The sequence below is a fragment of the Saccoglossus kowalevskii genome, chromosome 2 (genome assembly GCF_978046115.1).
Source record: "Saccoglossus kowalevskii chromosome 2, keSacKowa6.1, whole genome shotgun sequence".
Lineage (NCBI taxonomy): Eukaryota > Metazoa > Hemichordata > Enteropneusta > Harrimaniidae > Saccoglossus > Saccoglossus kowalevskii.
This window is the reverse complement of record NC_140642.1, coordinates 31,733,403-31,745,726: the sequence shown is the minus strand read 5'-3', so window position 1 is coordinate 31,745,726 and position 12,324 is coordinate 31,733,403. Positions and strand designations below refer to the sequence as shown.

Here is a 12,324-nt window from a genome sequence, read left to right as displayed (position 1 = left end):
GTTGGGTTGAAGATGTATCGACCGTGACAATTATACGACTATCGCGCAGAGAAATTTTCCTCTGAAACGAAGCGATCCTAAAGCCACACAATACACTCTATTTCTCGCATTATTTATCCCATTCGAAACATTTGAGTTATTATTCGTGCAGGCCAGTATGTGCTGCAGCCACAGTGTCAATTCGCGGCATAGCTCGGGGTGGCGAGATTGTATAGAATTCCACGTCGAGAAGAATAGTTGCGAAGCGGCTGTCGTCACGCAGGCAACCGTTTGTGTTTGTATTGTGGTAAATAGTACATCGATCGGTCCTGTACTTTTAGGGCAGTTTATCACCCGCGCAATGGTGTATAACCTACCAAAAGATCTTGTTTACGCTTGGAGGTCGATTATTCTAGCTGACACGGATACGAGTTTGTGCATGTTACCCTAGATATTCTGTTTTGTCGTGGCGATTAATTTGTTTTTGTAGTTTAAATAAAATAAAAAAAAATCGCGAAATGGAGGTGTTAGCGCGAAATCACCTGTTACTGCGAAATCACCCCCACTAGGGGTGCATGACCTGCATGGCCCTCTATCGACACTGCAGGAACCCGTCGATTTTTCAACGGGTAATTATGTTAATGAGTGTCTTAATTGACAATCATCTAAGCCAATCACAACGTCTCTTCAACTGACCGAGAAGACGTCGGCTGATTGTAGCAGCCGATTTTGTTTTTATTCTACAACTAGTACGAGTTATTTTTTTACACATTGTGATGAATTAGAAACGACGACTTCGACAAACTCGAATTTCAACGTGCCGCCATGTTGGGTCTGCAGCGTGACCTTTACCATGTTGACCTCATTATGTACGTATTTCCGCGCCCACCTCATTATAATACGTGCAATTCATGAATATTTAATAGCAATGAATTTCCTGCAGAATAAACCAGTCGGGGTGATTTCGCGCTAACACCTCCATTTCGCGATTTTTTAAATTTTATTTAAACTGCAAAAACAAATTAATCGCCTCGACTGCGCCAGTCTAGATCGACACCACAGTTACATACAACATAGTTACATTTATTTCCACTCCATTTTATATATATAACTACTTTTTGATTTTGGACAGACTTTTGTGAACAGTGTACATTAAAACGCAATACTTGAATCTATTGAAGGAATTACACGTTTTTGGTCATTTTTATTCATTTATTTAAATCCAACTAAGCATCATACTTGTCAAGGGATTTCCCGAATACTCTTTCTGATGAATCTGTCACCTATGGGCATTCCTGTATTTTGATTTTCTCCACATACGACAATCGTTGGTTTGGATGGTGGCCAACTCGATGACACCGTTCTTACCTGGCATATGTAGACAGCACATCAAGAATGTGTACGTTACTGTTCCATTTTATAGGCATCGCTAACTATATGTATATTCTAGGTCACCCGATTTTATAGGTAAGATACGCTTTATCACAAAGAGCGAAAATAATAAAGGGTAACACCGGGAAAATAAGTACCCGACCCTTTCTATCTGCGCTTATAGGCTTCTCCAAACAATATTTAGAAGGGGAAAACATTTGACGACAAAACCGATAATTTTGAAACAATACAAAGATTGTTTGAATTCGCTCATATTTACCAGGTCGAATGTCTGCGAACATCATTAAAGTGAAATCCTATTCATAAATGACAATTCTATGGTGGTGACATTGTGCCATATCTCAAAGTGTTGGCGAGTGACGTAGCGGCGAAATGTTCTGGATATGTGTTGAATCTCTATAAATATATACCTACTTGGAAACATAGTGGGGGCGTGAAACACCAAAAACAAATCGAAAGTAATGATTATAAACTGAATAATAGGTCAGAGCCGATTGTGAAGTTAATAAGAGTCAATAATAGTGAAATTCAACGAGTATAAAACTCGATAACGAGGCATCAAAGTTACGCACCGCGCCCCTTATTTGTCGTTTATGGACGAGTCATCATACACTCGGGCATGGGGCGGGGGCTGATAGAAAAATTCTGCAAGTTATTTGCTGCATTTGTTTGCTTAGCTCTGTAAAATGTGATTGTTTTAAACTTTTTATTCTGTCAGTTGTTATGCAGGAGACTTTTCTATAACCCATAATATACCCCACAGAAGTATTAACCCCTTGTACCGGTGAATATTCCCCAACTCTGCCCGACACGTGACTTTGTACCATACACATGTACGCTAAACGTACTAGTAGAAAGCTGTGTCTGTTGTGTCGCCCACCAGGTCAGGCGTTGGCAAACTTTTTAATTCAGACCAGTATCTTCCCATAAGGACATAATGAAAGAGCAAACAATGATAAAGTCTGACGTATTTCGGCCTCGACCGTGACATGGAATTCTTTAAACGAAATATCCAACTAGACTACCTTTCTGTATAGACCTCAGACCTTTCAACACTAAGTCCAATGGTCCCCATTCGCTTGCTCAGTAAAGAGCGTCTTTTAGCTATAGTTCACGTTGGTTTCACTTTTCACTTTGCCCCGGTTTTGGGCCCCCAGCAACGGTGCGATTCGTCACCGACACGTGAAATCCGGGGCGATAGCCATGCTTGGAACGTAAGCTAGTCAGCGATGACTACCGCGTGATAAGAACAAATTACTTAGAAATTTGATTTTGATCAAGGTAGAAAGAATGCGATCGAATAAACACAATTGCAATCTTCAGTTGGTAAATGAGTACATAGTATCATCTTTATCCGTGTATGGTTACGTCGTGTGCAGTCAAGGTCTGTTTCGCAACTACAGAAATTACATGAAATTCGAACACGCGCTGCGCCGACGATCCCAGCCCTTTAAAACAATCTGCCGATCCCGTTTTCTTAAAAATTATGTCATTCAGCTTGGCTATTTCAAAATTATTTCATGCACATGGGGTCGATGTTGTTAAAACACAAAATGAGTTACGTCGTAACAGATACACGCTATGGCCCCGCGCGAACCAAAAACAAAATTCAATACAGTTAATTTGCTTATCTTCTTACCGCACACTCGTACGATAACTACCACTAACTACCCAGTATGCTTGTGTTTACGCCCCATGAAGTTTGTCGGAATTACATCGTACATACGATTCCCAGCCGGTCTGTTTTCGTTTCAATATGTAAATTAATAGAATTCTTTCATTCATTCATCAAAGATATTTGAATTTCAAAATTAACATATGGTACCCCAGGTGTGCCTTCTCCCGCAAGCCGAGCACGCTCCGCTGATTTCAAAGGCAAGGTCAAAATCAAATAGGTGAGTGTATGAAGCGATCATCGCAAATGAATTGTATCATCTCCGGGGATTAACGTGATAATCACCCTGTATACGCTGTTCGATTTGTATCGGAATGCGGGCCATGTTGACAATTCTATAATTCGTTGAGTCGGCAACATTTGGTTCGACACTTGTCAAAAACCTGACATATACACACAGCGTGCTGTTTAGCTGAAACGAGACTTCCAGGTCAGAGTCTTGTTATCTTGCCAGGTGCCTTTTTAATGGATGTAATGTTCCATGAAGACTAGGTGCATTTTGATTGCAAATGTCTCGATTCACGAAATTTGATGTGATCATATTCAAGAATGTTCAATTCTCTGCAATTTTCGTCTTTTATTTGCAGGATTGTCTGTAGTCGCTGCCTGCTAGGAACATTGACACTGTAACCACGACGTACGCGACATTGATCAGCGATGAGTCTTCGCAACTGGTTCATTATTGAGGTGTTCTGCGTTGCCGTCGTAGTACTGGCAATCCCTTGGCCAATTCGTGCTATGCCCAGCAGATACACCAAGTTACTGTCTTCGTCGCGTATACTAGAGGCGCCTCTCTACCAAACGAACACGGGGAATGGGTGGAGCATTCCCGGAGAATATATCGTAAAACTTAAAGTAAGTTGATTATACCTCAAAGAAGAACTTAGTGCATGAAACATATGGACAGTCTTCTGTGGGGCAAATCGTATCTATAAAGGTTGTTACTTCAATGTGAATACATCATAAATTAATAGTACGTACAAGCACATCGAGACAATTTTTGTTTAATTCGCAGCCCGGGCTCATCAAACGAACAGATGTAAAAAAATAATTGTCCATATCAATTCTAATAATAAACAAAATTAAGGAAACTCCACTGAAGCGACGAAAATTAATATCAAACAAATAGAGCCCATAAAATGGAGCCTTCCACTGGTTTCTCTGTTTCAAGTCTGCATTATAAATCTGCTCTCGTTGACTCCAAACAGAATTTTCATATCCTCTCAACAGTTTTCATCTGTTGCCATCTGCTCTTTTTACATCAGGGCGGTTCTGGAGATTGACGACGCCTTCATGCCCCGGACTAGCCCAATCGACTTCTGTCTGCGCTTCTTAAAATCGCTAGTAACAGGAGTAATACCCTGTGCCTATATTTTTTTTAATCTTCATGGCCTCCGTAAAAGAGCTTACCTCGATTTCCAAGAAAAAAAAAATGTATATAAACAGTTCTTAAATCAAACCGCAGTTACAAAACAGCAAACAAGTGACAACTACATTACACATGAATTGTAGGAGAGCTGCATAAACTGCAGCAAAAATTGTAGAAGTGGTGTCTGATGTTTCAAAAGAGTGGCAACACCCTGACGCAAAGTCGACATCAATCCGTGTAACTCCTCGACGCGTTTCGGATACGTTTTTTTCAGGGTGATATCAATGACGAAGATATGGACAATTTTAAGAGAAATATCAGCAACATATAGAAGGAAGAGGGTCTACGCTTGGACGTGAAATTCAACCTGACCAAAGTTATGAAAGGATTCACTGCAAAGATGTCACCTGACGCTGTGAGTATCGTAAGTATTCTTTTAAAACTTTTCTACATTCTGTACATTGTTGATACTTTATTCGTTCGCTATACGTCTCAAATGTCATTATTGAAGGTGATGTGTCAATGTCTGCTTTCACGGGCTCGATGCGGAGGATATGTTTGGATGAAGCTCAAACAACATTTGTTTACTAAGCATAAACACCTAGATTTTCAATGTTTCTGTACGATGTAGCTAAGATGGATGGACGAGGTTGATTTTGTAGAAGAAGACTCTGTTGTTTCATTGAATTCTATTCCATGGGGGATTGGACAGAATTGACCAGACTCATCTTTTATTGTCCAACGTCTATGATCCGGGTCCTCTAGGTAACCAGCATTTACAGAATTATTAGGGCAGCAATTTAATACATACGCTCACTAATTTGCCGACAAAGCAGATGACCTAAAATTTAAATATTACCCTTCTTTCTGTCACTATCAATTCACTAGTAATCTAATTAGTAATAAAAGAAAGTTTAAGGTAATATGGGACTAGTTACACACTCTGATTTGGTGTCATTAGGTCTCGCCGCGCAGCAGATATTGTAAGGGACTGGACAGAACGTACGCGACTTTCAAAAAACACCGGCTTATTCCCCCGTACTTTCTGTCTAGTCCCTAACTCAATTTGGGTTCGCATTTTGCAGGTGACGGATCCAACGTTTTGTCATAGACACCGGCATTCACTTCAGCCACTTGGAATTTGAAGGAAGGGCAAGCAATTTTGTCGACGTCATAAATCCGGATTCAGACCAGTCTGTAAGATTGATTTCCATATGAATACATAATAAGTTTATTCGAACACGTTGACCTCGAGTTCATTTGAATATGTTAATATGGGTAGACCGTATGTGAAAACATAGTCACGAAAGTTGACATAGAAACACTGTCATTCAATTCCAGTGCAATAATATTTATGCTAATCACCGCATTCTTCCAACAGCCTCGTTACAATGGATGATATCCAAGTTTGTGCATTCTGAGAGAAGAAAAAATAACTTCTGTTTTTTATCTAGTCGAAACAAATTCAGATAAACAAATAATTCTGTGAATTAAACTTTGAGCAGGTCTCGACACTTTCTCGTGTATTCAGGATTCGATGAACATCATCACATGTTGGCGAAGTTTCGTAATTTGTTTGCATTGTGACCGTCTTCATTCAATATTTGGTCCCATACAGGGAAACGACTGTCATGGTCACGGCACTCACTGTGCTGCTATTGTTGGTGGTAAACATGTCGGAGTCGCACCTGGCGTAACACTATATTCCGTGCGTGTTATGGGGTGTGATAGACAGGGAAGTCTCAGCAATGTAATTGAAGGAAAGTTGAATCTATCAGTTGTACCAGACACGATAGTAAACGTGTATTTTCGCGGTGTATGTTTACTTGACGACACTCAAAAGATTTTTCATCACAGGAATAGAAGAAATCGCCTATTCCGGTCCCAAACCTGGCGTGGTATCGTTATCTATTGTGGTGGTTATTCGACGGCATTAAACCAAGCAGTGACAAGTCTAGTTAATGCCGGTTACATCGTTGTGGCTGCCGCAGGAAATGAAGGAACGGACGCTTGTGGTCGTTCTCCGGGGTCTGCTGAAGCGGTAAGTCTCCTACATCCTTGCACGTTGACACAGTATTGCACCAATTATTTGCTCTCCAAGCCTGGGACTTTTTGAATATACTAAATACACAGTCAGCTGGCGCACACGTGATAATAAAATAAATACGATATTTACTATATGGGGGCCGCCATCTTGAATGACGCATAAAACGAATTAAGAGACAAGTTGTGAAACGCGTTTTTCAGATTCCTACAAACCAGGATAAAAATACCAATCTTTCACAAAAATACGGTTCGTTGGGGTTATATTAAGCCAACCGATAACAAAATTCAGCCTAATTCGTCGTTTTTGTGTGGAAAAATCCCTTGCATACGAACACCTAATTACGATTTGATTTGTAGGAACCTGAAAAAACGCGTGACAAAATAGACCCTAGATACTCAATCCAGGGTTTATGGTATGCTACACAAATTCGCCACAAAATCTCTATATTCTACATGTATTCGTCGATGAGTAATTCTTGACGGCAAATCTCGCGAGTCCACACTGGCACTGTAGACGAATCACTTGCAAGTTACGGCAACTGCACTAGTAACGTTACATATTTTCACGTTACTTCCTCCTCACGATAGGTCATAACGGTGGGTGCTACGAACAAAAACGACAAACTGGCGCACTACTCGAACTACGGTGATGCGTGAACATCCTGGCGCCTGGCTCCAGGATATTTAGCGCCATCTACAGCGAGCATGGCAACAGTATGTACAACACGATGAGTGGCACGTCAATGGCAACACCTCATGTTGCAGGTGAGTGCGGATTCGTTTTGGTCATAGTAACAACTCCCGGGAACGCAATCTTCATTAGTGGTCGGCTGCAGATCAAAACGGTATCTGTGCTTTGGACGGCCCCCTCCCAATTTCACTCACTTGCGTTCTAAAAGCGACCCGTCACTAGAGGGTGATCCATAGAGAGGTCACAGTATTGTACCTGTTGATGTCGCTCCATATTATCATATAACATCGGTTTTCTTCTCGTGTTCCAGGAGTGGCGGCATTATTGATTCAACGAGATGCAACCCTAAACCAGACTCAGGTGAAGGATTTATTGGTAAACAATGCCGAAGTTGACCTTATTAATATGAGTAAACTTACGCCGACACAGCGATCTTCAACGCCCAACTTGCTTCTCAATGTCCACATTTTACCCGAGAGGTGCGTGCGCGTGCAAGAACCGACGCCCGCACCCAAGGATAAAATAACGGCGTTGTTTGCTGAAATTATTAAATATTATAACGCGCGTTGCCCATTGTTGAAAAGCTGCGCTCTAATTGATAACTGGACAGAGATTGGGGTCAATGTACGGACATGCTTACAAGAATGTGCGTGACTAGGTCGTGTCCAATATTTTTTCCTAAATTAGTACAGATAATGTAGACAAACAATCTTGTCAGCGTGCTTTCGCGGGTCGTTCACTTACCACACTGTCGATTTCTCGCTGCACGTACAGGTACATGTATATTCAATTTTTCGTTATTTGGGGGGGGGGGTGTAATATAATACATGTATATAGGAATTTCATTGCGTGAAAACAGGGCTCGGACTGCGATGTTCACTTAAATAATGGCATGATAGCGTGTCGCCCATTATTGCGCTCGCCCTTAAGATGTGAAGCGAAGACGAACTGATCCTTTTCCGAATTCAATATTACGATTTAGGAGGGGGGGGGGTTTCGAGCATCAAAATTAAACAAAATCAATTAAATCAATTTGGTGGCTTTTGTTGAAATGTTTATTTGCAAATAAAGATTTATTTTGTCGTGTGATAATGTAAAGCTATGACGTCAACAAAACCTCTAATTCTGATAGCTGAGTTTTATACCATGCAATAATTGATAGTGCGTCGCCTTTAATTCCCTAAATATACGTGTATGTGTCCCTGTCAATAAAATCAATTCGCGGGCGACAATGCAACAGCGAATCACGAGCATTCCGTGAATGACATTTAATTAGTTACGAACACTTGAATCGCGAGCTAGTTGTAAACAAATGACGTCACGGCGCGACAACCTATAAGAAAATATTTTTTTCTGCTCTAGTTGCTTAATACGTTAAATTAGATTATGTCGTAGGCAAATCTTCACTCGTATCTACATTAAAATACTGGCCTAAGCGATATCTGACCTAATTGTTGTTCACAAGCTTGAGGTGGTGGGGTTGGTTTGAAGTTTTATGGATAATTACACGACTGCCGCGCAGAGAAATTTTCCTCTGAAACGAAACGATCCTAAAGCCACACAATACAGTCTATTTCTCGCATTATCTATCACATTCGAAACATTTGAGTTATTATTCGTGCAGGCCAGTATGCGCTGCAGCCACAGTGACAATTCGCGGCATAGCTCGGGGTGGCGAGATTGTGTAGCATTCCACGTCGAGAAGAATATTTGTGAAGCGGCTGTCGTCACGCAGGCAACAGTTCGTGTTTGTATTGTGGTAAATAGTACATCGATCGGTCCTGTACTTTTAGGGCAGTTTATCACCCGCGCAATGGTGTACAACCTACCAAAAGATCTTGTTAACGCTTGGAGATCGATTATTCTAGTAACTGACATAGATACGAGTGTGTGCTTGTTATCCCAGATATTCTGTTTTGTCGTGATGTTCTTTTTTGGGGGATCGAGACCACAGTTTCATACAACCATGGAGCTATTTTTTTAGCTCCATGATACAACACAGTTACCTTTATTTCCATTCCATTTATATATAACTACTTTTTCATTTTGTATTGATGAACAGTGTACATTAAAACGCATTAGTTGAATCTATTGAGGAAGTAATTAAACGTTTTTGGTCATTTTTATTTATCTATTTAAATCCAACTCTAAGCATGATACTTGTCAAGGGATTTCCCGAATACTCGTTCAATTGAATCTATCAACTGGATAGACATTCCTGTATTTATTTTGATTTTCTCCACATACGACTATTGTTGATTTGAATGGTGGCCAACTCGATGACACCGTTCTTACCTGGCAGATGTAGACAGCACATCAAGAATGTGATCAGTACTTTACTGTCCCATTTTTTTTTATAGGCATCGCTAACTATATGTACATTCTAGGTCACCCGATTTTATAGGTAAGATACGCTTTATCACAATAGGCGAAAATAATAAAGGGTAACACCGGGAAAATAAGTACCCGACCCTTTCTATCTGCGCTTATAGGCTTCTCCAAACAATATTTAGAAGGGAAAAAAAGTTGACGACGAAACCGATAATTTTGAAACAATACAAAGATTGTTGAATTCGCTTTTATTTATTCAGATCGAATGTCTGCAAACATCATTAAAGTAAAATCCTATTCATAAATGACAATTCTATGGTGGCGACATTGTGCCATATCTCAAAGTGTTGGCGAGTGACATAGGAGCGATATGTAGCCCATGACTGTACATACTAAATGAACTTTGTCATGCGATTTGTGACAGACAAATTATGATTAGACTTCTACTTTAATTACTCGATATGTGTTCTATCTATAAATATAAACTACTTGGAAACATCGAAGTGGGCGTGGAACACAAAAACTTAATCGAAAGTAATGATTATAAACTGAATAATAGGTCAGGGTCGGATGTGAAGTTAATAAGGGTCCATAAAAGTGAAATTCGTAGAGTATAAAACTCTATAACGAGACATCAAAGTTACGCACCGCGCCCCTTAGTTTGTATTTTTTTTGCCTAGCTCTGTCAAGTGTGATTGTTTTAAACTTTTTATTCTGTCAATTGTCCTGCAGAAAACTTTTCTATAACTCATAATATACCCCACAGAAGTATTAACCCCTTGTACCGGTGAATATTCCCCAACTCTGCCCGACACGTGACTTTGTACCATACATGTACGCTAAATGTAAACATCTATATCTGCTGTGTCGTCCACCAGGTCAGGCTTTGGCAAACTTTTTAATTCAGACCAGTATCTTCCCATAAGGAAATAATGAAAGAGCAAACAATGATCTAGTCTGTCGTATTTCGGCCTTGGCCGTGACACGGAATCCGAGAAACGAAATATCCAACTAGACTACCTAATCACCTGACTACGGAGACTCTTTCAATGATTCGTTCTGTATAGACCTCAGACCTTTCAATACCAAGTCCAATGGTCCCCATTCGCTTGCTCATTAAAGAGCGTCTTTTAGCTATAGTTCACGGTGGTTTCACTTTGTTGTATAATGTGATCAGTCTCAAAACCTTGCTTTGTTGTCGATGCCACCCTTGTCGAAGTCGGTACGTGCAGATCGTACGGTACGCGATTGTATTTTCCAGGCGGCACCTTGTGTATTTTCGTCTATTGTGGTATAATGGCGTTTTTCTCACCTGCATGGGAAATCGGTTGACCTTCGTCAGCGTATATACATCATATAATGAACTATTTTTATCGTCTTAAAAAATGCGACACTACCGTACTGCTCACATCGTGATATGCTGTCTACGTGTGCTCCGTAAGGACGGTGTCATCGAGTTGGCCACCCTCCCAAATAAAGATTGTCGTATGCGAGAGAAATGCCAAATAAATATGGGAAGATATTTCAATTGATAGAGATTCGAGCATTCTTGTAGGCCATATACCGCCGAAGACTTCTGCCATGGTATTCTGTGTGGTTGGAGACGTAAACGAGATACGGTTGATATTTGGATGCTTGCGAGATCGGAGACGTGGCGATGACGACAGATGCGTACTGGTTCTTTGATAACATTAATATCAAGATTATGAAAAAACAGTCGGAACACCGACAAATATATAAGGGCCCAAGCAATAGACCATTTTACGTTCACTGCTGAAATCGAACATAAAAACAGGACACGCAGGTCGTAATGGCGTCAACACGTACATCGCATGAAATTCGACAAACGCAAAAGTAAAATGAATCATCATTAAACCCAATTCGCTCTTATAAGGGGTGGTTGTCGTCGCGCCTCGTCCTGTTCGATATGGGACTCGTAGCAACGCACACAACGCTCGTAAAATGCAATGAATTTCGAACACGCGCTGCGCGACGACCACCGTAACTTAATACGCGGCGGCCGTAGCTGACTAATTTGCGCTACAAGCCCCGGTTTTGGGTCCCCAGCAACCATGCGATTCGACACCAACACGTGGCATCGATGCGAAAGCCATGCTTGGAACGTAAACGAGACAGCGATGATCCCTGCGTGATAAGAGCAAATTACTTAGAAATTTGATTTTGCTCAATGGTAGAAAAAATGCGAGCGAATAAACACAGTTGCATTCTAGGTAAATGAATACACAATATCATCCTTGTCTTTGTGTGGTTACGTCGCGTGCAGTCATGGGCTGTATAACGTAGCAACTACATTGTTGCCACGTCACCCCTATGGACGGCGGGTACAAAAATATTAAATTGAGAAATAGAGCTCATTTATCATAACTATTTTGTAATTAGTGGCAAGTATAATGACATTGTTATGTCAGACTGATTTATTTTAAACCCTTGTCTGGCGTACTTTGTTCTTGATATATGCATATAAATGTTACATATTTTTTTGTTTCGAGAGTCGCCATGAGCCTTGTCTCGTACGCTGCACGTACAAACGGTGCCCAAGTATTATTGGCATTTTTCTACACGTCGGAACATCAAAGAACAGACCGAGTTCTATTTACCGAAACTGACAAGATTTGTTGGTCTTTTAGTCTCGTGGTAGGCAAACGGAGCGACCATCATCGTAGAATGGAATATATACCAACTACAATTACATCGTGTCTGCGTCACCCCCCAAGGGGAGGAGTGAGGGTGGGAAAGAAGGATACCTTGACAGTAGAAAATGGAAATGTGGTTAAAGGTAGGTGGTTGTCGCGCCGAGTCCTGTTCGTTATAGCATTCATA

At 40.7% G+C, this 12,324-nt stretch overlaps 1 long non-coding RNA gene across 1 annotated transcript; it reads left to right on the top strand.

Annotated features, from left to right (window-relative positions):
* The first annotated feature begins 3,792 nt into the window (after nt 1-3,792).
* On the top strand, nt 3,793-5,086 carry LOC144350420 (uncharacterized). Its single transcript, XR_013420241.1, has 3 exons — nt 3,793-3,901; nt 4,690-4,839; nt 5,047-5,086. It is a non-coding gene; the product is annotated as an uncharacterized LOC144350420 (long non-coding RNA).
* Nucleotides 5,087-12,324: the final 7,238 nt, after the last annotated feature.